This window comes from Bombina bombina, chromosome 3 (assembly GCF_027579735.1).
Source record: "Bombina bombina isolate aBomBom1 chromosome 3, aBomBom1.pri, whole genome shotgun sequence".
In the NCBI taxonomy this organism is placed as follows: Eukaryota; Metazoa; Chordata; class Amphibia; order Anura; family Bombinatoridae; genus Bombina; species Bombina bombina.
Window position 1 is genome coordinate 865,674,967 of NC_069501.1, and position 27,132 is coordinate 865,702,098.

The 27,132-nt window shown below is 39.1% G+C and overlaps 2 long non-coding RNA genes across 2 annotated transcripts; both read left to right on the top strand.

The window, feature by feature from the left end:
- The first annotated feature begins 21,994 nt into the window (after positions 1–21,994).
- Positions 21,995–22,692, top strand: LOC128651957 (uncharacterized). The gene is made up of 2 exons (XR_008401226.1): positions 21,995–22,098; positions 22,632–22,692. It is a non-coding gene; the product is annotated as an uncharacterized LOC128651957 (long non-coding RNA).
- Positions 22,693–24,800: 2,108 nt separating this feature from the next.
- LOC128651958 (uncharacterized) lies at positions 24,801–25,498 on the top strand. The gene is made up of 2 exons (XR_008401227.1): positions 24,801–24,904; positions 25,438–25,498. It is a non-coding gene; the product is annotated as an uncharacterized LOC128651958 (long non-coding RNA).
- The last annotated feature ends 1,634 nt before the right edge of the window (positions 25,499–27,132 follow it).

Genomic DNA, 27,132 nt, shown 5'->3' on the forward strand with positions numbered 1-27,132 from the left:
CAGGCAGCAAGGTAGCGTTTACTCAGAGAGCGCTGCTGAAGAGTAGTTTTGATTTAGATAAGGATAACTTGATCCAAAGAGAGTTGATAATTTCCTATACATCAAATGAAAGGCAGAGGCTGGATATAATGTAGGCACAATAATACCAAGCAAAAGAAAAAGGGCTGCTGGGAATTTATAGGAAGTGAACATGACCTTAATTGAAATTTAAAGGTACAAGTCAGAAAAAAAAGGAAAGTAAGTCCGGTTGGCAGAATGACATCCTGACACCCTTACAGGACCCCCCTCTCAGGCAAGCCGTCCCACGGCTTGCGGACGGGGCGATCCGGATGTCGCCGATGGAACAAGGCAACCAATCTCGGTGCGTGGATGTTTGCAGAAGGTTCCCAGGAGTCATCCTGGCTGGAGTAGCCCTTCCAGCGAACCAGATACTGAATTCCTCCGTTATGATGCCTGGAATCTACTAGTGCTTCAATTTCGAATTCGTCTGGTAAATCCCAAATTGGGTCAGGAGGAAGAACAATAGTGGTGTCCCTCATCGGTCTAGCAGGTTTTATCAGGGAGACATGGAATGTGGAGTGGATGTGCAAACTAGCAGGTAGAGCCAGAGTGACAGCATTTTCGTTTACCAATCTAGTTATGGGAAAAGGCCCTATGAACTTCCTGGCTAGTTTCTTTGCAGGAATGTTCAAACAGAGATTTTTGGTTGAGAGCCATACGAGGTCTCCAACAGAGTATACTGGAGATGGTCTTCTCCTCTGGTCATAATATTTCTTTTGAGGGTCTTGGGCCTGTTTGATGTTATCTTGAAGAGTCTTGAAGACCTCCAGCATGGAATTAGTCTGCTGATCCACCAGTGGGGAATCTGAGACAACACCTGGGGCTAATGAGAATGTAGGATGAAACCCATGATTGGCGTAGAAAGGTGACATCTTAGTACTGGCATTACTTGCATCATTATAGGCATATTCGGTGAGTGGTAAGTATTCCTCCCAATCATGTTGATGTTGTGAACAGTAACACCGGAGGTACTGCTTGAGCCATTGGTTCGTTCTTTCCACCTGTCCGTTCGTCTGTGGATGATAGGATGACAAGAAACGATGATCGATCTGCAGAATACTACAAAGATGTCTCCAGAAGTTGGACGTGAACTGTGTCCCTCTGTCCGAATACAGTGTAGAAGGGATTCCATGTAATTTGATTATATGCTTGATGAATAAAGCTGCTGTCTCTGATGCTGTAGGGAGTTTATGATAAGGTACGAAGTGTGCCATCTTAGTAAGGATTGTTGTTTGTAAATTCAACACAGGTAGCTCTATGATAAAATCTAGACCAACATGTTGCCATGGTTTATCTGGAATGGGTAAAGGTATCAGAAGAACAAACTGACTTTTATTTTCGTTTTTACAGGTGGTGCAGATGATGCAACTACTTATGTGTTCCTTTATTGAGTCCTTTAAGCCAGGCCACCAGAATTCTCTTGTAATTTTTTCTGATGTGCGTCTCACTCCCTGATGTCCAGATAGAGGAGTATCATGGAACAAGTGAATCAATTGTTGTCTGAGACTGACTGGGATATACAATTTATCATTGTGGTAGTAGAGGCCATTGGATTGTAGTGAGACCTGATCCTTTGGAAGAGTGGTATCAGTCTTCAGTGCCTCCATGATTTCTTTTGAATAGGAAGAAATAACTCCTAGGAAGCGTTCTGGTGGTATCATAGAATTTTGCGTTGGGGTTTCTGGGGGTTTGTCTTCTTTTCGTGACAAGGCATCTGCCTTGCCATTCTTGTTTGCTGGACGATAGATTATATTAAAGTTGAACCTGGAGAAGTACAGGCTCAATCTCACCTGTCTTGCAGAAAGGGTCTTGTTGTTTTGCAGATACTCCAGGTTTTTATGATCAGTGTAGATCACCACTGGATGGAGAGTGCCCTCGAGAAGATGCCTCCAATGTTCTAGAGATCTCTTTATTGCGAGGCGTTCTTTGTCACCAATGGGATAGTTTCTTTCAGCAGGTGACATGACTTTGGACAGGTAAGCTACTGGACGGAGTGGTGTGGCTGGTGTCTCTCGTTGTGATAGGACCGCTCCGATGGCGTAATCCAAAGAATCCACCTCCAGAGTGTATGGTAGATCAGGATTGGGAAACTTCAAGATTGGAGCTGAAGTGAAACGGGACTTCAATTCTAGGAATGCATTGTTTGCTTGAGGATTCCAGCGGAATTGCGTAGAACCGGTTAGTGTTGAGAGAGGTATCGCAATTTTCGAAAAATTCTTAATAAATTTGCGATAATAATTGGCAAATCCTAAGAAACGTTGGAGCTCCTTTTTTGTTGTTGGTATTTTCCAATCAATGACTGTCTGCACTTTATTTTGTTCCATCTCAATTCCAGCAGGAGAAATATGATATCCTAAGAACGATATTTGGTTTGTGTGGAACACACATTTCTCCGGCTTAGCGTACAAGTGATGTGTACGTAAGCGGGAGAGGACCCACCGGACATGTTTAATATGCTCGGATATATTTTTTGAATAGATTAAGATGTCGTCTAGATATATGACGATACATACGTCTAAGAGATCTCTAAAAATATCATTGATGAAAAATTGAAACGATGCTGGGGCGTTGCAAAGCCCAAATGGTATCACAAGATATTCGTAGAGGCCGTACCTGGTACGGAATGTGGTGAGCCATTCATCACCGTCTCGAATGCGGACCAAATTGTAGGCTCCTCGCAGATCAAGCTTTGTATAAATAGTAGCTTGATGCAATCTTTCTATAAGTTTGGGAATTAACGGGAGAGGGTACCTATTTTTAATAGTCCTCTTATTAAGTTCCCGATAGTCTATTATGGGACGTAGAAATGAATCTTTGTTATTAACAAAAAAAATTCCTGCTCCAGCTGGAGAGGTGGAGGGACGTATGAAGCCCTTACGTAAGTTTTCATCCAGGTATGTTTTCAAGTAATCCAATTCTGGCTTACTTAGAGGGTACAAATGACCATAAGGAACTACTGCTCCAGGCTGGAGATCTATCGGGCAGTCATAGACTCGATGTGGCGGTAGTGCCTCAGCCTCCTTTTTGCTGAATACGTCAATGAAATAGGAATATTCTTCAGGAAGTGTGAGTTCGTTTTCTTGAAGTTGTAGGAGCATACCCTGATGTGGATAGCAGGTGGTCTTGCAATAACTGGATGAGAGATCGACCGACAGGTCCTTCCAATTAATTTGTGGCTGGTGTTGTTGCAGCCAACTTAGGCCTAAGATTATAGGGAACAAAGGTGATGGTATTATATCGAATGTGAGATATTCGGTATGCCCTGATGGTGTTTTTACCTGTAAAGATATTGTCTGCTGTGTAATGGGACCTGTGGAGATATTGGTACCATCAATAAGGCGAATAGACACAGCTTGTTTCTTGCACACAAAAGCAATTTTATTGACAGCTACAACATCTTTATCTATGTAATTTCCATAGGCTCTGCTGTCAACTATGGCATTAGTCGTCAGTCTGTTTTGGTCCCACTGTAAATGGAGAGAGAGATAACAGTAAGTGGAATTGCTCTGACAGGCATGTGCAGTGTGAATGTGATGGAACTTACTTTTTCTTGGTTTAAGAAGTACTGGACATTCTTTATGGTGTGGCTGGGATTTGCACAGTACATACAGAGGTACTGTGTTCTCCTTCGGTTCCGTTCTTCCGAGGTAAGAGGACCTCTAATCACACCTATGTCCATAGGTTTGACTGTATTCCTGCTGGTAGTTGCTGGCTTAACATAAGTCGAGGGTTTAGATGAGCTTTCTGGGGTCCCCCTCTCAGTTCTCCTTTCTCGCAGCCTTCGATCTATTTGTATCATTAGCTTCATTAATCCTTCCAAGGTATCGGGAAGCTCTACTCGGGCTAACTCATCCTTTATAGGATCTGAGAGTCCAATCCTGTATTGATTTTTTAGTGCGATGGCATTCCACTGCGAGTCGGTTGAATACAGTTTGAACTCTGTGATATACACTTCAACCTGACGTCGGCCTTGTTTAAAGCCTCTCATATTGGATTCTGCAGATAACTGTAGGTTTGAAACAACGTAAAGTTCATCCATGGTAGCGAGGAACTGAGGGAGGAGGATAAGACTGGATCATTTGCCTCATACAGCGTATCTGCCCACACCCTAGGTTCCCCTCGTAGGAATGATATCATAGTTAACACTTTGATTTTATCTGTACTATAGGTCTTTGGCTTCAATTGAAACAGCAGAGTGCAAGCATTTTTGAAATGTCTGTAATACTTGCGATTACCTGAGAAGGTATCAGGCAGCGACACTTGAGGTTCTATAATAGTCTCTGTAGTGGGTGGTTTTGGAGTGAGGGAGTCCCTAATTATTCCTCTTAAGGTCTGGTTCTCAACTTGAAGCTCCCTGAGTCCCTGTGAGAGCTGGTCTACTCTCTGGGATAGGTTATACACCACTTGTGGCAATTCTGCTGGGTCCAGTTTTATGGGCTTGGTAATATGTGAGAATGGATCTGGATTCGTAGACCACAGCTGCAGAATTGTTTTGGAATAGTGGTGCTTGTTTCACTTCCTTAAGGAGCGCACCTATTGCTCAGGTGCACACAGGTTAAGAAGTGATTTTATAATAGGTGGTTAATACACAGGTCTGAATATTTGTCAGATGGTATAAACAACAGTTAGGGTAGAGGAAGATTGTAAGAATTAGGATTCCAAGCTAATACAAAGGAGATATGGTAGAAACAGGTTATGCAATCATAAAGCAAATCCAGCACAGTAGGGGTTACTGGAGAGACTAAAGATTCAGAGCGCAGTTCCTCTCTCTGAGCACTCTGTGTGAATCTACCTGCTAGCAATTGACAGCGAAGGCTGTGAGAGCGCAGCTCCTATGTCTGTGTACTCTGAGTGGAACTGCCTGTCAGCAATTGTCAGTGTGAAGGCTGTGAGAGCACAGCTCCTATGTCTGTGTACTCTGAGTGGAACTGCCTGTTAGCAATTGTCAGCGTGAAGGCTGTGAGAGCGCAGCTCCTATCTCTGTGTACACTGTGTGGAACTGTCGTTAGCACTTGCCTGTGTGAAGGCGGTGACGTCAGCTGCAGAGTCTGTTGCAGGGAGAGGTGTAACAGCTGAACATCCAATGTAGAGAGCTGCACCAAGGTTAATTAAATTCTCCTTGTAAAGGTATATTAACTTAGAACAGGATACCTTAGACACTGAGGTTCAGTGTAATTTGTAGAATAGGACGTCCTATATTTGTAATCCAAATTAGGTAGATAGAAGCAATCAAAGTTACTCCAGATACACAGCGTGCAATTCAAGAGCAAAACAAATTACCAAGCACTTGTCTGCAGGTGTGCTGGTGCTGATATAGTGAGAAGGGGGTGGAGTTACTAGGTGACTGGAAGATTAACCCTTACAGTGTCACACCAGTGCAACTCATATCTGGTGTAACAGTAGTGTACATATAAAAAAAACAATGCTTTTTTGACTGTGAAATAATAGCAGTCAGTTTCCTTCACACGTGTGCGTTTCAGGGTCTGCCAGGGCACAGTGTCACACCAGTGCAACTCATATCTGGTGTAACAGTAGTGTACATTTAAAAAAAACTAGAAATTTGACAGTGAAATAATAGCAGTCAATTTCCTACACATGTGTGCGTTTCAGGGCCTGCCAGGGCACAGTGTCACACCAGTGCAACTCATATCTGGTGTAACAGTAGTGTACATTTAAAAAAAACAACACTTTTTTGACTGTGAAATAATAGCAGTCAGTTTCCTTCATGCGTGTGCGTTTCAGGGCCTGCCAGGGCACAGTGTCACACCAGTGCAACTCATATCTGGTGTAACAGTAGTGTACATTTAAAAAAAAAACAACACTTTTTTGACTGTGAAATAATAGCAGTCAGTTTTCTTCACACGTGTGCGTTTCAGTGCCTACCAGGGCACAGTGTCACACCAGTGCAACTCATATCTGGTGTAACAGTAGTGTACATTTAAAAAAAACAACAACACTTTTTTGACTGTGAAATAATAGCAGTCAGTTTCCTTCACACGTGTGCGTTTCAGTGCCTGCCAGGGCACAGTGTCAAACCAGTGCAACTCATATCTGGTGTAACAGTAGTGTACATTTAAAAAAAAATAAACACTTTTTTGACTGTGAAATAATAGCAGTCAGTTTCCTTCACACGTGTGCGTTTCAGTGCCTGCCAGGGCACAGTGTCACACCAGTGCAACTCATATCTGGTGTAACAGTAGTGTACATTTAAAAAAAACCAAATACTTTTTTGACTGTGAAATAATAGCAGTCAGTTTCCTTCACACGTGTGCGTTTCAGTGCCTGCCAGGGCACAGTGTCACACCAGTGCAACTCATACCTGGTGTAACAGTAGTGTACATTTAAAAAAAACAACACTTTTTTGACTGTGAAATAATAGCAGTCAGTTTCCTTCAGACGTGTGCGTTTCAGTGTCACACCAGTGCAACTCATATATGGTGTAACAGTAGTGTACATTTAAAAAAAAAAACAACACTTTTTTGACTGTGAAATAATAGTAGTCAGTTTCCTTCACACGTGTGCGTTTCAGGGCCTGCCAGTGCACAGTGTCACACCAGTGCAACTCATATCTGGTGTAACAGTAGTGTACATTAAAAAGATAACTAGAAATTTTACAGTGAAATAATAGCAGTCAGTATCCTTCACACATGTGCGTTTCAGGGCCTGCCAGGGCACAGTGTCACACCAGTGCAACTCATATCTGGTGTAACAGTAGTCTACATTTAAAAAAACACTTTTTTGACTGTGAAATAATAGCAGTCAGTTTCCTTCACACGTGTGCGTTTCAGGGCCTGCCAGGGCACAGTGTCACACCAGTGCAACTCATATCTGGTGTATCAGTAGTGTACATTTAAAAACACAACACTTTTTTGACTGTGAAATAATAGCAGTCAGTTTCCTTCACACGTGTGCGTTTCAGTGCCTGCCAGGGCACAGTGTCACACCAGTGCAACTCATATATGGTGTAACAGTAGTGTACATTTAAAAAAAAAAAAAAACTTTTTTGGCTGTGAAATAATAGCAGTCAGTTTCCTTCACACGTGTGCATTTCAGGGCCTGCCAGTGCACAGTGTCACACCAGTGCAACTCATATCTGCTGTAACAGTAGAGTACATTTAAAAAAAAAATGTTTTTGACTGTAATAGATTGAATAGCAGTTAGTTGTCTGCAAGCGTGTGTGTCAGGCCTACAGCGTCTACTCTGCCAACTTCTGCCAGTGCACAGTGCCACTCATATCTGTTGTCACAGTAGCTTGCACGCATAGTACCACTAATCGAAAAAAAAATGGCAGGCAGAGGCAGGCCACCCTGCAGGGGCCGTCGTGGTGCTGTGATTCCCTTTGGCCCTAGAATAATGCCCAGTGTTCAGAGGCCACGTACCCTGAACTCGAAAAGTTCTGAGGACATAGTTGACTGGCTAACGCAGGACACCCAATCTTCTACAGCTTCAGCTCGGAACCTTGACGACCCATCCTCCTCCAGCTTAGCTTCGGGCACCTCTCAAGTTACCACTCGCCCGCCTGCCGCCACCACCAACACTAACACCACAGCCGCTTCACTTGATCTGTCAGAGGAGTTATTTACACATCAGTTGGAAGAAATGAGTGATGGGCAACCATTATTGCCAGAGAATGTAGATAACAGGGATATGTCTCAGTCAGGCAGCATTACACACATGGACGTACGGTGTGATGATGATGATGATGTTGTATCCGCTGCTGCTTCCTTTGCTGAGTTCTCAGATACAAGGGAAGCGGTTGATGATGACCATGTGTCCGTGGATGTCACGTGGGTGCCCACTAGAAGAGAAGAAGAAGAGGGGGAAAGTTCAGATGGGGAGACAGAGAGGAGGAGGAGACGAGTTGGAAGCAGGGGGAGGTCGACGCAAGGAGCTAGTGGCACAGTTAGACAGCATGCATCAACGCATGCTTTTGCCACCACCAGAATGCCGTCATTGCAGAGATCAGCAGTGTGGCATTTTTTGTGTGTGTCTGCCTCTGACAACAGCGATGCCATTTGCAACCTGTGCCAAAAGAAACTGAGTCGTGGGAAGTCCAACACCCACCTAGGTACAACTGCTTTGTGAAGGCACATGATCGCACATCACAAACGCCTATGGGATCAACACATGAGTAAAAGCAGCACACAAAATCAAAGCCGCCATCCTCCTCCTGGTCCAGCATCTTCAGCCATGTCAACCACTGCTGTCCTCCTTGCCTCCTCTTAACCATCCGCCACTCCGTCTCTCGCCTTGAGCAGTTCCTGCTTATCTGCCCACAGTGAGGTGTCTGTCAAGGACATGTTTGAGCATAAGAAGCCAATGTCACAAAGTCACCCCCTTGCCCGGCATCTGACAGCTGGCTTGTCTGATCTCTTAGCCCGCCAGCTTTTACAATACAAGCTGGTGGAGTCTGAGGCATTTCAAAAATGTGTAGCTATTGGGACACCGCAGTGGAAGGTACCCGGGCGAAATTTCTTTGCACAAAAGGCAATCCCCAACCTGTACTCGTTTGTGCAAAAGGAAGTAATGGCATGTCTGGCACACAGTGTTGGGGCAAGGGTCCATCTGACCACTGATACCTGGTCTGCAAGGCATGGTCAGGGCAGGTATATCTAGAGAAAAGAAAATTGTAGGCGCTAAAGGACAGTGACCCAGCTTAACTAGTGAATTCCCCTCCAAGAATACAGTGTAGCAAAAGCAATGTAAAAATTAAAGTTAAGCGCTAAAAGCAAGGGTATATACACATTATTTCTACACATCTACACATTACTTATATATACCCTTGCTTTTAGCGCTTAACTTTAATTTTGACATTGATTTTGCCAGGGCAGGTATATCAGCTACACTGCGCATTGGGTAAACCTGCTGAAGGCTGCCAAGCATGGAATGCGTGGCTCTGCAGAGGAGTTGGTGACACTGCCACGACTTGCAGGCAGGCCTGCTGCCACCTCCTCTACTCCTCCTACTCCCTCCTCTTCCATAACCTCCTCGGCTGAGTCCTCTTCTGCTGCTGCATCTTGCTCCACATCAATGGCACCCCCCCCAGCTCCCCAGGTACTATTCCACATCCCGGATACGGCAGTGTCACGCAGTCTTGCCTGAAAGCAGAGAGTCACACAGGACCAGCACTCCTGTCCGCCCTGAACGCACAGGTGGATCAGTGGCTGACTCCGCACCAACTGGAGATCAGCAAAGTGGTTTGTGGCAACGGAAGAAATTTGGTGGCGGCATTGAATTTGGGCAAGTTGACACATGTGCCGTGCATGGCACATGTGTGTAATCTGATCGTACAACACTTTGTGCATAAGTACCCAGGCTTACAGGACCTCCTTAAGCAGGCCAGGAAGGTGTGTGGCCATTTCAGGCATTCCTACACGGCCATGGCGCACTGTTCAGATATCCAGCGGCAAAAAAACATGCCAGTGAGGCGCTTGAATTGCGACAGCCCGACACGTTGGAATTCAACACTCCTAATGTTCGACCGCCTGCTCCAACAAGAAAAAGCCATTAACGACTATTTGTATGACCGGGGTGCTAGGACAGCGTCTGCGGAGCTGGGATTTTTTTTGCCACGTTACTGGATGCTCATGCGCAATGCCTGTAGGCTCATGCGTCATTTTGAGGAGGTGACAAACCTAGTCAGTCGCACCGAAGGCATCATCAGCGACATCATACCATTTGTTTTCTTCCTGGAGCATGCCCTGCGAAGAGTGCTGGATCAGGCCGTAGATGAGCGTGAAGAGGAAGAGTTGTGGTCACCATCACCACCAGAAACAGCCTTATCAGCATCGCTTGCTGGACCTGCGGCAACCCTGGAAGAGAATTGTGAGGAAGAGGAGTCAGAGGAGGAATGTGGCTTTGAGGAGGAGGAGGAGGAAGACCAACCACAACAGGCATCCCAGGGTGCTCGTTGTCACCTATCTGGTACCCGTGGTGTTGTACGTGGCTGGGGGGAAGAAGATACCTTCAGTGAGATCACTGAGGACGAGGAACGGGACATGAGTAGCTCGGCATCCAACCTTGTGCAAATGGGGTCTTTCATGCTGTCATGCCTGTTGAGGGACCCTCGTATAAAAAGTCTGAAGGAGAACGACCTGTACTGGGTGTCCACGCTACTAGACCCGAATTACCGCAAGTCGGAAAGGATGGAGCAGTTCCAAAATAAATTAAAATGTATACTTTACACAGCGTATAAGGGTGATGCCACAGCACAACGGGAATCTAACAGGGGAAGAGGTGAAAGTAATCCTCCTCCTCCCACCACCAAGCAGGCAAGGACAGGACGCTTTACAGACGTGTTGTTGATAGAGGACATGCAGAGCTTTTTAACTCCTACGCATCGCCACAGCCCTTCGGGGTCCACCCTCAACAACTCGAGAACAACTCGACCGACAGGTAGCAGACTACCTCGCCTTAACTGCATATATCGACACTCTGAGGAGCGATAAAACCCTTGACTACTGGGTGTGCAGGCTTGACCTGTGGCCTGAGATATCCAAATTTGCGATAGAACTTCTGGCCTGCCTCTCTTCAAGTGTCCTGTCAGAAAGGACCTTCAGTGCAGCAGGAGGTATTGTCACTGAGAAGAGAAGTCACCTAGGTCAAAAAAGTCTAGATTACCTCACCTTTATTAAGATGAATGAGGGATGGATCCCGACGGGACTGACAGTGGGCGATACATTCGACTAAAAAAGGCCTGATGAGATGAGCTGCCTTGGGCTAAAAATGGTCCGCACGCTGCTGTATTTTATCTCTGAATGCCGGATGACTTGCGTGACTTATCTGCCACCAACTAGGGTTCAAGCCGCAATGTTTTAGGGCACTTTCTTCCTGGGAAACAAACATCAATTTTTCTGGCCGCTGCTACGGCAGTAACTGCAACAATACCTAATTTTTCAGTCATGTGTGCATGCCTAATTTTTCTGGCCTCTGGTGCTGCACTGTGGCTTCAAAAACCAAACCAAAAAAAAAAGGCACATAACAGGGATTAAACTGATAAGAATACTACTACTTAACACACCACTCCTATCTGGTGGCACATTAGATTGCACGCGCAGTGCCCCAAATTTGAAGTAGGAGGTCCGACCAAGCATCTCTTTCCATCTCCCGGTTCCTAAAATCGATGCCATATACACGTCCCCTTATAGGGGACATAACATGGATTAAACTGATAAGAATAGTACTACTTAACACACCACTCCTATCTGGTGGCACATTAGATTGCATGCGCAGTGCCCCAAATTTGAAGTAGGAGGACCGACCAAGCATCTTTTTCCATCTCCCGGTTCCTAAAATCGATGCCATATACACGTCCCCTGATAGGGGACGTAACAGGGATTAAACTGATAAGAATAGAACTACTTAACACACCACTCTTATCTGGTGGCACATTAGATTGCATGAGCAGTGCCCCAAATTTGAAGTAGGAGATCTGACCAAGCATCTTTTTCCATCTCCCGGTTCCTAAAATCGATGCCATATACACGCCCCCTGATAGAAGACGTAACAGGGATTAAACTGATAAGAATAGAACTACTTAACACACCACTCCTATCTGGTGGCACATTAGATTGCATGCGTAGTGCCCCAAATTTGAAGTAGGAGGACCGACCAAGCATCTTTTTCCATCTCCCGGTTCCTAAAATCGATGCCATATACACGTCCCCTGATAGGGAACGTAACAGGGATTAAACTGATAAGAATAGTACTACTTAACACACCACTCCTATCTGGTGGCACATTAGATTGCATGCGCAGTGCCCCAAATTTGAAGTAGGAGGACCGACCAAGCATCTTTTTCAATCTCCCAGTTCCTAAAATCGATGCCATATACACGTCCCCTGATAGGGGATGTAACAGGGATTAAACTGATAAGAATAGTACTACTTAACACACCACTCCTATCTGGTGGCACATAAGATTGCACGTGCAGTGCCCCAAATTTGAAGTAGGAGGACCGACCAAGCATCTTTTTCCATCTCCCGGTTCCTAAAATCGATGCCATATACACGTCCCCTGATAGGGGACGTAACAGGGATTAAACTGATAAGAATAGAACTACTTAAAACACCACTCCTATCTGGTGGTACATTAGATTGCACACGCAGTGCTCCAAATTTGAAGTAGGAGGTCCGACCAAGCATCTTTTTCCATCTCCCGGTTCCTAAAATCGATGCCATATACACGTCCCGTGATAGGGGACGTAACAGGGATTAAACTGATAAGAATAGAACTACTTAACACACCACTCCTATCTGGTGGCACATTAGATTGCACTCGCAGTGCCCCAAATTTGAAGTAGGAAGACCGACCAAGCATCTTTTTCCATCTCCCGGTTCCTAAAATCGATGCCATATACAAGAGTTTGCGGTTGTGCAAATGGACTGTTTGCGGTTGTTTGCGGTGCGTTAAACGGGGAGTTTGGTCTGTCACTGTGAAGCGGGCGTAACCCTTACACTACCTGATCGATACAACATCATACCTGATGTTTTAAAGCACGTTGTTCCAAACAATTTAGGAATGTTAGGTGATTTATGCCCTTTATGGATTAAAACCAGACTCTGCATCAACTATGTAATTTTCCATGAGAGTTTTGCCATGGATCCCCCTCTGGCATGCCACAGTCCAGGTGTTAGTCCCCTTGAAACAACTTTTCCATCACTATTGTGGACAGAAAGAGTCCCTGTGGGTTTTAAAATTCGCCTGCCTATTGAAGTCTATGGCAGTTCGCCCGTTTGCGAACCCAAATTTTTATGTTCGTGGAAGTTTGCGTTCGCCGTTCGCGAACCCAAATTTTTATGTTCGCGACATCACTTGTGGCTACTACCCAACAAAAGACTGTTGGATGCAGTTTTCTTTCTGTATACTGTATACTGTATATTTGAAGCAATAATTCCGATTATCCTATTATCTTGAAGGAATAATCTAGATTTTATTAAAGACACAGAGACGAGTATTTTATGCATTAATCTTTCATTTCTACTCAATGCAGCCTTTTAAAGAACAATAACATTAAAGGTAAAAACATAATACATAATAAGAAGCTAACAGAAGCTTGTTATAATGAGAGAAAAAACAGCCAATCAGCACAGAGACTAGACTATAAACTGAGCACACAGCCAACATACTCCCTCTTTCTAGTTGATGCTCAAAAGAAATAAAATATTAAGCATCATGAGGAAACCAAACAGTCCGAAGCAACAAAGGATGAAAAAAGTCATTTTCTTGTAGAATTGATAGAAGGAGTTCCATGAACAGTTGAACTTGATTGAAGACCAAATAGATGTCCAGACTTCAGTGGATGAATGCTGAAACTTTTGAGTTGTAGGGAAGAATCCAGATGATGAAAGTGTATTGAAATTACATGGATACTGTTAAAGACAAAAGATATTAATAACATATAATAATAAGATAGGGTGGGAGAAAATATATATATATACAATTATATTTTGAGGAGGGAAAATACTCGTCTCTGTGTCTTTAATAAAATCTAGATTATTCCTTTAAGATAATAGGATAATCGGAATTTTATTACAAGACCAGAGACTCATATTTTATGCAAGTTTAAAGCATATTAAGAAAACAAGTTAAGAGAGGCATGTTGAATGGGTCTGAAATAGAATTTATGCAAGTTTAAAGCATATTAAGAAAACAAGTTAAGAGAGGCATGTTGAATGGGTCTGAAATAGAATTGTTTGAATATGGAATCAGAGGACCAATCTGCAGCAAGAAGAATTTGTTGGAGAGGAGCCGCTTTTAAGAAGGCTTTTGAAGCAGCGGAACCTCTGACGGAATGAGCTGTGAAAGAAATGTTAATACCAGCCTCTTTCATGACCCATTTAATACACCTAGCAATAGAGGTAGAAGTAATAGGAGCGTGAGGAGGAATAAAGGAAATTAGAAGTTGGTTGAGGTTAGATTTTCTAAAGGTTAAGGTTCCAGATTCATATGACTTCAGGCATTCAACTACACACAGAGAAGGCTCGGAAGGGAGATAAGGATAGAAAATAGATGTAGATAAAGTTTTAGTTCTTCGAGAAAGAAAAAAGGTAACTCCCTCTGGAGAGAAACGTTTAGAGTTCCAATCCAAAGCTTTCACATCAGATACTCTCCTGAAGGAGATAAGGCAAAGAAGAGTGGGTAATTTAGCAGAAAGTTGTTTTAGGGATAACAAATTATTATCAGGCCAGGATTTGAAAAGAGAAAAAATTAGATCAACATCCCAGAAAAACTCGTGTTTGGGAACAGGAGGACGTTTTAATCTGATAGCTTTAAGAATTCTACAAACTAAAGGATGTTTGCCAACAGGAGAGTTGTTAACTAAACTATGTCTGGCTGAAATAGCTGACCTATGAACATTGATGGTTCTGTAAGCCAGACCAGAGTCAAAAAGATGGGAAAGATAGTTAATAATATTATTCAAATCAGAAGAAACGGGATCCAAGTTCCTTCGCAGTCACCAGCTAGACCACTTTGACCATGCGGCAAAATAACACTTGCGGGTGCCTGGGGCCCAGGAATCTTCAATGAGGGACCTAGCTCCCTCCGAAAGGCCTCGGAGGGACCAGGGTCCCCTGATATTGTCCATGCTATCAGGAGAAGAGACCCTTGGAGAATTAGACTGTGATAATCGCCCTCTGGGTTGACTAACAGATGAGGAAGGGGAGGAAAAAGAATTGGGGGAGAAATGGACATCTCCAGAAGGGAGGGATACCAAGGCTGGGTTGGCCAAAAGGGGGTCACTATTGTCAGGCATAAGAGATCCCTGCGAACCATTGAAATTGTCCTCGGGATCATCGAAAAAGGTGGGAAAGCATACGCTTTCTGAGGGGGCCATGGATGAAGGAAAGCATCTATGGCCGCTGCCTCCGGATCCAGACGCCAGCTGAAATAAGGGTAAATTTGAAAATTGGTCCTGGACGCGAAAAGATCCAAACAAAAGGGGCCTCTGAGAGATTGAAGGGAAAGAAATATCTTCCTGTCTAATCTCCAATCGCTGGAGTCTGTTAAATAATGAGATCCCCAGTCTGCAGCTGCGTTCGATTGACCTGGAATATGTTCCGCTTTGATAGAAATATTCCTGTCTAAACAAAGATGAATAAATTCTTTGGTTATGTTGGATAAATTTCTCGATTTGGTGCCTCCCAAACGATTGAGATACTGCACCGCAGAAATATTGTCCATGCGCAGGAGAATAGAAACTGGAGAAGAAAATCTGGCAAAACTTTTGACTGCAAATGAGCCAGCCAATAATTCCAAACAATTGATATGGAAGCGTTTCTCCTCCAATGTCCATTTGCCACCCGTGATGGAAGGACCACAACGCGCACCCCAGCCTGAAAGACTGGCGTCAGATTCTATCACAAAATTGGGAGTTCTGCCAAAAATGGCTCTCCCATTCCAAGCTTCCAAATGAGAAAGCCACCAAGAAAGTTCTTCTTTGGCTTCTGAAGACAAAGGAATCAAATGAGAAATTTTTAATCTTTGGAGTTCTCGATAATGTAAGGGGGCAGGAAAAACAGCCTGAATAGAGGATGATAGTAAACCTACTATTCTGGCTATAGTTCTGATGGGGACTGAATCTTTTGATAAAGTTTTGGAGATTTCTTTTTTGATGTTCTTCACTTTGTCTGACGGAAGGCTCAAAGTGGAGAGCATTGTATCGATTTGAAATCCTAGGAAAAATAAGGATTTCGTAGGATAAAGGACTGACTTCTGTTTGTTCACAATGAAGCCTAAAGATTCTAGTAAGGAAATTGTGGAGATTAAATGGTTCTGAAGAGAAAGAAAATCTTGGTCCATAATTAAAATATCGTCTAAGTAAATTATCAGACGAATGCCTCGAAGTCTCAACCAAGCCACTACAGGTTTGAGTAGCTTGGTGAAGATCCAAGGGGCGGAAGACAGGCTGAAAGGAAGACAAGTGAAGTTCCAAAATTGGTCTTCCCAACGGAAAGTCAAATATTTCCAATGTTCCTGAGCGATTGGGACAGTTAGATAGGCGTCTGTAAGATCTAGACGAACTAACCAATCGTTTTCTCTTAAACACTCTCTTAATAAGTGAATTCCTTCCATCTTGAAATGATGATATACTACATAAGTGTTTAGAGTCTTTAAGTTTATGACCGGTCTGAACTGATTGTTTTTCTTCTTTACTAGAAAAAGATTGCTTAGATAAAAATCTCGGGGTTGAACAACCGGAATAATTGCTTTTTTGGAAGAAAGAGTTAAGATTTCCTTTTCGACCAAAAGAGCGTCTTCCTGAGAAAAATGAATGGGATGAGGTAGAGAGACTTGGATTGGGGGAGATATGAATTCTATGAGGATACCTGAAACTGTTTGTAAAACCCAAGGATCTGAGGTAATTGAAGCCCAATTTTGGGCAAACAGGGCGAGTCTGCCACCAATTTTTTCTGGGAAAAAAGGAAGAGGAGGAAATAATGAACTTACCAGGAGTTTGTCTAGCTCTGGGTCTGGTCCTGAAACCTCTCTGGGCCCAAGGGCGACCTCTTATCGGGAAGAATGAGGAGGTAGATGGTTCTGAATAACCTCTTTGAAAATGTGTCTGAAATTGTTGTTGGTATTGAGGTTGCTGGGGAAAGTAGTGAGACCTTGAAAAATAGGATTGGCGGCCGGGAAAGCGGCCTCTGCCTCTCCCGGCCTTGTCGGAAAAACTTTGGTTGGGGTAAAAGATTTTCTTCACTGAAGTCTTTACTTTATTTAAGTTGGAGAAAGTGTTAACGTACTGGCTAAGATCTTTTAAATATAAGTCACCAAATAAAAGGCCATTTTTATCCGATGCGATATTGCTTGAGGAAAAATCCGAAATTTTGGGATCTATTTTCCTTAAAATATTTCGACGTCTTTCACCGGACATGGCACAGTTAGCATTTCCGATGAAGCAAAGTAATCTTTGGACCCATTCTCTTACTACGTAAGGATCCAAAGGACAGTTTTCTACAACTCCCTGTTCTGACAGTTCAAACAGTTTAGTCAAGGGGCCGACAGAATCTAGAAGTTTGTCCTGGCAAATTTTCCAGGATCTGTCAACTCCTTTTTTCAATTTGTACCCAGGGGTGCCAATAAATTTTAAAATCTTGGGGTCAACCTCTGGAGTGATAGAGGCATTTTTGGGAAGAAGGGGGCGAGGACACTCAGCTTTCATTTTGTTACGTGTCTGTTTCTTTAGGGGCTTACGTAATTGGTGATCAATAAACTTAGCTAAGTCAATGGGGGGACACCACTCGGCGGACCGGAGATGGTGTAGTTCATCTGGTTTAAATCTAGGGTTGCCCAGGCAATCAATAAAATCTTCCTCGTCTTCGCTGTAATTATTATAATTTTTTTATTTCTTTTTCTGTTTCTTGGCTGCAGGAGAGCCGTCAGAATTGTCTGATTCATTGAAGTTGTCAGAATTTATGTCTGTATATTCATCACCATCTGAATTTTCTGATTCTGAAGATGGATTTTTTAAAAAATCTTTTTTATTATCTTTTAGTTTTTTGCATATGTAAGTATCCCCCGTTTGGTTACCCTCGGGGTGCAGGGTTCTACTGACAGCGGTTTTTCTTCCTTTGCTGTGAGGAAAAGAGGGCTCAGTTAAGAGCTGACGAGATTTTTCAATCAGTTTTTTGCTTGCTTTATAGGCAATGGATCTTTTTCTGCTTTTCTCCCATTAAAGAGGACATTTTATTAAATAAATTATTCATGGAAGAATCTATCATATTCTGCACAGTTTGTAACGTTAAGGGAGAAGTATCTGCTTGCATTTCAGACATTATGGTAGTTTAAAATATGTCTGAGGTAAAACAGAGTGAAAAAAATAAGTATAACTAAAATAAAACTCCCTTAACAATAAATATCATATATATATATAGAAAGTATTATAATAGGTATGAAAATAAGCAAGACGATTTTGTCTGGTAAAATTAACTGATTTAAATGACAGAAACGTTATCTCACATATAAGTATTTTAACAACCAGAAACGTTATTATATATGAATATAAGGGAAACCAGTAGATGGCAATACAAGCCTGTAACAAGGTATTTTAAATGTTGTTTGAAAGTAATGTCGAGTGAAAACGGCAACAAAGTTATCACTCGACCTCTCAGGAATTTACAGCTGACAGCCTGAGGTAAATACAGACGTCAGCGTAAATGGGCGGGCAGGGAGGGGAACAGCCCATAAAATGGCGCCGGAGCGCCGATATAGCACAGGAAGGGAGAGGAGACAGAAAGTAAAGTTCTCCGAATAAAGCCTTAGCCACAAAGGGAAAAGGAGACAGAAGAAATCATAATAGAAAAACGGAATGTAAGTGTCAATGAAAAACACAATGGGAAAAAATTAATAAATTAATGAAAACGGAAAATTAGGAAAAAATAGATGAACGTTTAATTAGATTATAAAATAAGGCTACAAAACTTTTAACAAACGAAAATAAACATATAAAATATACATAGTCAATAATTATGGGATATAATATTGTGCACTACTTATCTGTTTTTGAGCAGCAAAAGAAAGAGGGAGTATGTTGGCTGTGTGCTCAGTTTATAGTCTAGTCTCTGTGCTGATTGGCTGTTTTTTCTCTCATTATAACAAGCTTCTGTTAGCTTCTTATTATGTATTATGTTTTTACCTTTAATGTTATTGTTCTTTAAAAGGCTGCATTGAGTAGTAAAGAAAGATTAATGCATAAAATATGAGTCTCTGGTCTTGTAATAAAATTGGACAGTGATCTCTTTGACTCAGTAGGACTTAATTCCTCAATGACAGCAAGAAGAGCAAGTAATCTAAAAGATTTACTTGTAAAAAGTGAAATTGTAAAAACAGAAAAGACAAATTGGTTGACTGATCAGGCACAAAGCATAGTGGGTTGCTTTCCATGCAACTACTGTGCAGCATGCACCTTTATGAAGCGATCCAAAACTTTTGAAACAACTACGGGTAAAACATTTAAAGGGACACTCAGGTTAAATTAAATTTTCATGATTCAGATACAGCATGTAATTTTAAACAACTTTCCAATTTACTTCCATTAAAAAAATGTGCACAGTCTTTTATATTTATACTTTTTGAGTCACCAGATCCTACTGAGCATGTGCAAGAATTCAAAGACTATACATATATGCATTTGTGATTCGCTGATTGCTATCACATGGTACAAGGGGAGTGGAAATATACATAACTTTGAAATTTATTATAAAAAAATCTACTACTCATATGAAGTTCAGACTAAGTGCTATTGCATTGTCTTGTTATCTTGCATTTGTTGATTATGCAAATCTAATGTGTTGACTGGTCCTTTAAAATCAAATCCCTTATCAATTGTTCTTCTACTGGGGTAATCTATTTGTTATCTTGCTCCTGCCCCAGCTTCTACATAAGGAAAACTTATAGAGAGCTTCGTACACGTATATATGAGCATAGGGATGATATTAAAGATTTTAAAATTGATAGCCCAGTGGCTAGGCACTTTGCCCAATTCCATCAGTCTAAATTAGACTGTTTGGAATTTATAGGCATTGAACAAGTGAGTCAGCATAGAAGAGGAGGTGATATTAACACCATTTTGCTCCAAAAGGAGACAAGGTGGATGTTCACTTTGAAAACATTGTCACCAATAGGACTTAATTAAAAATTGGAGTTCGCCTCTTTTCTGCCAAAAAATTAGAAGTGCAAAAATTGCGTTATCTATCCATATATATTAGATCATCTATATCATCCTACTGCTGCATTAGTAATTAAAATCCCAGAAATTTTCTTTTCTTTTTGGTAAAAAAATTCTCAATATCCATGTAAATGTGCTATAATTTAAGTGAGGCACATTATGTTGAATTATGACATTTCAGGTGACCCCAACGTTGTCCCCTGCTATATAGATTCTGAATGAGTATATATATGAAATATTCATCTTAATTATTAATTTTGAACACAGAATAAATTGTTTTGTAAATAATTTCATGTATTAGTTTTTAGTGGTTAGAATTTAGCTAGATCTTATTATTATCATTTATTATTTTTTTGTCTTACTTTTAATTTTGTCTGTTCGTTTTGTTGTGTCTTGTCATGTATGAATGCATTAGGGATTTTGAAGCCATTATATCTTTTCAAGAATCTTTGACGAAGTATAATGATATGTATGCACAGATTACGGTTAACAATTAATAGTGCCGTGTAAATAACTCTATCAGCAAAAACTTTTTTGAATGAATGACGTTTACATCACATGACTTCAACATCCAATAAGAAGAGCCGTCTATTATGTCAGGGATCAACCCGGAAGAAGCTCCTTGCTGCTAAACTACGGAGCAAAACTCTCAGAAGGAAGCATCGGTGCACAGCACTACAGCCGTGGGATTCTCCCACCTCAAGCCGGTTCGGTACATTGCACCCTGTGTGGAGAAGGAGTGAGCGGAAGAATCACTGAAAGGGTATCATTTCTCTTACAGGAGAGGTAATGGTAAACAACTACCTGTCTAAGGACGGATGAATATCACCCACCTTGCTATATTTACAAAATTTCTCATGTGGATACCCCACACAGGGTTGTTAATGAGGAAATAGTACCACAAACTTGCTTATTTATTGCTCATGCACAAGTCACTTTACTAACAGACTGCATCAGTGAACGTTCATAAATGCTGCTTGCTGCTTAATCCTTGTTTGGCCCTTGATTGCTGCTGCACATGTTGTCTGCTTTAAAGTTACGCTTACACACTATGGAATAGTATATTGCATTGCTGTTCTGGATACATCTGCTGCATCTCTGCATATTCCTAAGTGTTATACTGCTTGCTGACCAACATTGATTTCAAGACTGACTGCTGCATTTTAAACATACAGCTTGCTAACAAGTCGCCATTACAGAAAAGCATATGTGACTCTGATTTAATTACAACTGTGGCATTTTGGCAATACTAACCTACAATTGTTGCTTTACTGTTGCTATCCTTTTACAACAAAACTTCACGTGACTTTCCAACTTATTGCAGCTGTTACATTTTTTCTGCTTTTTTTTGTTTGGTTAAGTACATGTGCACTTTTTACCTGCTAGCTTAGCAATAATATAAGGTGTATGTGGGGCCCAGGTGTTGTCTTCTTAGTGTATGTTTTTTTTTGTTTCCTTGTATGTAAATAAACTTTAGGATGTATTTAGTTTAGGTTTATTGATTTGTACTTAATAAAATCACATTTTGATGTATTCTGGTATTCTGTATTTGTGGCTATTTAAGTAGTGTGCAATATCCCTGGTCTTTTTAGTTTTTACCTTATACCGGTAACTCCTTTTCTTTCTATTTTTCGTATGCTAATTTATACATCAGATGATTCTGGCATTGGCTCCTGTAATGACTTTGCCACCTGATTTTCAAAGACAACATCAGATGGTAATTATACACAATGTATGGACTGGGGGTGGGGGAATTTTTCACAATGATCCATCATATGGCATACAATTTAAAATGTAGTATTTAGTTTACACAATACTAGATTTTTAGATAGTCAGAAAGGGATACTCTAACAATACTATGTGATTCTAAGTCATACATCAGAGGTTAGGTCTGCACAATGAATGACTCAGCTTCACACTTGATTGATAGAACATAACACAAGATGCTACACATGCTTAGTAAGCTATTGATCTAATTAGTTTCAGAAATGGTTGGGGGGGGATGCAGAACCAAGTCACACACTTTTATTAATGATTTGATTTACACTTACAAGAATTCAAGACTGAAAGTGAAGAATTCAAGACTGAAAGTGAAGAATACAAATGTGATCATGTCTGTGGCATTGTCTTTCAACTGTGCTGACTTTGAAAACCATACAAAGACACGTTCACATGGTAAGTGTCCACAATTCTATGGAACAAGACTGGGGATGCAGGATGCATCCTATGGGAGACACTTAGGGTTAATTTTATTTTTGTTTTTTAGATGGTATTTCACAATCCTCTATTTTGAAAATGATGAACAGGACACCTAATGAAGATAAACTGATATTTTGAAGAGAATTGCCTTTCAAAGACCATACATCCAGGTTAGTTTGCACAATGTATGCTATTTAAGAATCAAAGGAGGAATCATGTTCAAAGAATTAGGAATATATACATGTCCTAGTTTAGAATGTTTATTTTATATACATTACCCCTACTTTGTGCTAGAGAGGACTCAGATTCTGACCAATCAGACAAAGGTATACATTTTATAGTTGACATTTAGGTGTATTATTATTTGAAGGGACATGAAATATTACATTCAATTATGTCTCTTATACAATAGATTATTTTTATTCTCCAAAATATGATATGCATTATTTTGTCTAATTTTAAATGCTAATATGTGTAATTCAAATATTGATTAGACAATTTAATGTGATCAATTTAAAAATATGGATAGATATAGATCTCCAGTATGAACCTGTTTTTAATATCAAGACAAACCGTACATGTTAGAGCATAGACAGAAGATGTTTTTTTTAAATTATTGGATTTACTGAATATTTTTAGATATGTGTTCATTAAATAACCTAATTGACTAATGTTTATAATATTTATTTTCTTTCTTTTTCAGATTTCTTTTTTGATGAATTCCAAATTCTTATTTTTTTTAAAATAAATATATTTACATACTATATCTTTCACATTTATTTTTTTGAAATGCATATTATTTGATACCTCTCTATCACAGTAGCTAAGAAGAAATACATCCATCTAATATTCTGACATGTAAATAAAATATTAGTCCCATGACTGGTAAAGTATCTATTTTAAAAGCACATGTCTGATATCAAATATACTAATTTAGAATTATTTTTTGAATGAAAAAATATCAACACAGATTAAGCATATAATTTTAAAGTCAAGTATCTTACCAAATTTAAGGTGGAGTTAGATACAGTCATCTATGATTTGATTGTGTGAAATATATGTGTCAAAATCCTAAAATGTTTATGATGAGGATATGTAGTATAAATTATACATAACAACTTTGCTCATTTCACTTTTAAGAAATGAAAGTGTTGAACTTCTTACATTAAAGTGACAGTGTAGTTTAATGCTAGATTTACATTCTAATCTATATAATCTTTCTTAGGTATCCATATTTTTTAAAAAAATAATTATAGGTTATTTATTCTGCTTTAGTTCTTTGCAAGGTAATATAGTTTAAATTATCTTTAAATCAAACGTATGATGACTTTTCACTATAGTGGAGTCATTTGAAGGGTCAGTTAACTATAGATATATCAAAATATAATTTCTCACAATTATTCTCTTTACCTGTTGGAGTGTATCACATTTCTATAGGTATGTCCGTTACCCTTTATTTTAATTTAGTTTATTTATACAATGTCAACGACACCTATTCCTAATGGTTTTGTCCTTAAAGGGACATTAAACACATAATTAGATTTCATGATTCAGACAGATAATACAATTTTAAACAACATTCAAAATTACTTCTATTATCTAATTTGATTCATTCTTTAGATATCCTTTGTTAAATAAAGAGCAATGCACATGGGTTAGCCAGTTACACAAGGCATCTATGTGCAGCCACCAATCAGCAGCACCTGAGCCTATCTAGATATGTTTTCAGGAAAGAATATCAAGCAAGAAAAGCAAATGAGATAATATAAATATATTATAAATTTGTTTAACATTGTATTATTCATCTAAATCATGAAAGACAATATTCTTGTTTAATGTGCCTTTAAGGCAAAGCTTTATAAATACAGCCATTGTAAGATATTTCACTCACAGTGGGGCATACAATACATACGGTAATAAGTATTGAAAATGTTATATGTTGATTCTTTGGCACATATATCCAAGATAATACACATATTTGTGGTTTTAAATTCCCAATAATAATTAATAGACCAACATGAATCATATTTCATGCATTATATACTCTGCTGATAATAAAATAATAATGATTTTTAAACACATTACTTTGTCAAAATCTTATAGTATTCTGTCCCTTTAAGAGTCTGCTTTGAATTATTTAAAATCTCTATGAAAGGATGGAGATAAGTGGACATTTTACAAACAAGGTTCTCACACAGGTCAAACGTATATTCATATAATACGTTTTCTTTCTATTTTTCGTATGCTAATTTATACATCAGATGATTCTGGCATTGGCTCCTGTAATGACTTTGCCACCTGATTTTCAAAGACAACATCAGATGGTAATTATACACAATGTATGGACTGGGGGTGGGGGAATTTTTCACAATGATCCATCATATGGCATACAATTTAAAATGTAGTATTTAGTTTACACAATACTAGATTTTTAGATAGTCAGAAAGGGATACTCTAACAATACTATGTGATTCTAAGTCATACATCAGAGGTTAGGTCTGCACAATGAATGACTCAGCTTCACACTTGATTGATAGAACATAACACAAGATGCTACACATGCTTAGTAAGCTATTGATCTAATTAGTTTCAGAAATGGTTGGGGGGGGATGCAGAACCAAGTCACACACTTTTATTAATGATTTGATTTACACTTACAAGAATTCAAGACTGAAAGTGAAGAATTCAAGACTGAAAGTGAAGAATACAAATGTGATCATGTCTGTGGCATTGTCTTTCAACTGTGCTGACTTTGAAAACCATACAAAGACACGTTCACATGGTAAGTGTCCACAATTCTATGGAACAAGACTGGGGATGCAGGATGCATCCTATGGGAGACACTTAGGGTTAATTTTATTTTTGTTTTTTAGATGGTATTTCACAATCCTCTATTTTGAAAATGATGAACAGGACACCTAATGAAGATAAACTGATATTTTGAAGAGAATTGCCTTTCAAAGACCATACATCCAGGTTAGTTTGCACAATGTATGCTATTTAAGAATCATAGGAGGAATCATGTTCAAAGAATTAGGAATATATACATGTCCTAGTTTAGAATGTTTATTTTATATACATTACCCCTACTTTGTGCTAGAGAGGACTCAGATTCTGACCAATCAGACAAAGGTATACATTTTATAGTTGACATTTAGGTGTATTATTATTTGAAGGGACATGAAATATTACATTCAATTATGTCTCTTATACAATAGATTATTTTTATTCTCCAAAATATGATATGCATTATTTTGTCTAATTTTAAATGCTAATATGTGTAATTCAAATATTGATTAGACAATTTAATGTGATCAATTTAAAAATATGGATAGATATAGATCTCCAGTATGAACCTGTTTTTAATATCAAGACAAACCGTACATGTTAGAGCATAGACAGAAGATGTTTTTTTTAAATTATTGGATTTACTGAATATTTTTAGATATGTGTTCATTAAATAACCTAATTGACTAATGTTTATAATATTTATTTTCTTTCTTTTTCAGATTTCTTTTTTGATGAATTCCAAATTCTTATTTTTTTTAAAATAAATATATTTACATACTATATCTTTCACATTTATTTTTTTGAAATGCATATTATTTGATACCTCTCTATCACAGTAGCTAAGAAGAAATACATCCATCTAATATTCTGACATGTAAATAAAATATTAGTCCCATGACTGGTAAAGTATCTATTTTAAAAGCACATGTCTGATATCAAATATACTAATTTAGAATTATTTTTTGAATGAAAAAATATCAACACAGATTAAGCATATAATTTTAAAGTCAAGTATCTTACCAAATTTAAGGTGGAGTTAGATACAGTCATCTATGATTTGATTGTGTGAAATATATGTGTCAAAATCCTAAAATGTTTATGATGAGGATATGTAGTATAAATTATACATAACAACTTTGCTCATTTCACTTTTAAGAAATGAAAGTGTTGAACTTCTTACATTAAAGTGACAGTGTAGTTTAATGCTAGATTTACATTCTAATCTATATAATCTTTCTTAGGTATCCATATTTTTTAAAAAAATAATTATAGGTTATTTATTCTGCTTTAGTTCTTTGCAAGGTAATATAGTTTAAATTATCTTTAAATCAAACGTATGATGACTTTTCACTATAGTGGAGTCATTTGAAGGGTCAGTTAACTATAGATATATCAAAATATAATTTCTCACAATTATTCTCTTTACCTGTTGGAGTGTATCACATTTCTATAGGTATGTCCGTTACCCTTTATTTTAATTTAGTTTATTTATACAATGTCAACGACACCTATTCCTAATGGTTTTGTCCTTAAAGGGACATTAAACACATAATTAGATTTCATGATTCAGACAGATAATACAATTTTAAACAACATTCAAAATTACTTCTATTATCTAATTTGATTCATTCTTTAGATATCCTTTGTTAAATAAAGAGCAATGCACATGGGTTAGCCAGTTACACAAGGCATCTATGTGCAGCCACCAATCAGCAGCACCTGAGCCTATCTAGATATGTTTTCAGGAAAGAATATCAAGCAAGAAAAGCAAATGAGATAATATAAATATATTATAAATTTGTTTAACATTGTATTATTCATCTAAATCATGAAAGACAATATTCTTGTTTAATGTGCCTTTAAGGCAAAGCTTTATAAATACAGCCATTGTAAGATATTTCACTCACAGTGGGGCATACAATACATACGGTAATAAGTATTGAAAATGTTATATGTTGATTCTTTGGCACATATATCCAAGATAATACACATATTTGTGGTTTTAAATTCCCAATAATAATTAATAGACCAACATGAATCATATTTCATGCATTATATACTCTGCTGATAATAAAATAATAATGATTTTTAAACACATTACTTTGTCAAAATCTTATAGTATTCTGTCCCTTTAAGAGTCTGCTTTGAATTATTTAAAATCTCTATGAAAGGATGGAGATAAGTGGACATTTTACAAACAAGGTTCTCACACAGGTCAAACGTATATTCATATAATGGGATCGAATATGCAATAATTTTTATTGTATAAAACTAAATACCTTCTTGGTTTACTGTCCCTTTTATGTGTATCTAAAATCATATATTTAAATATATTTTTCATATTCACACATGAGTACATAATTATTACTTAATACTTAATTTATAATTTAGAGCTTGTGATGGATATTTCATTT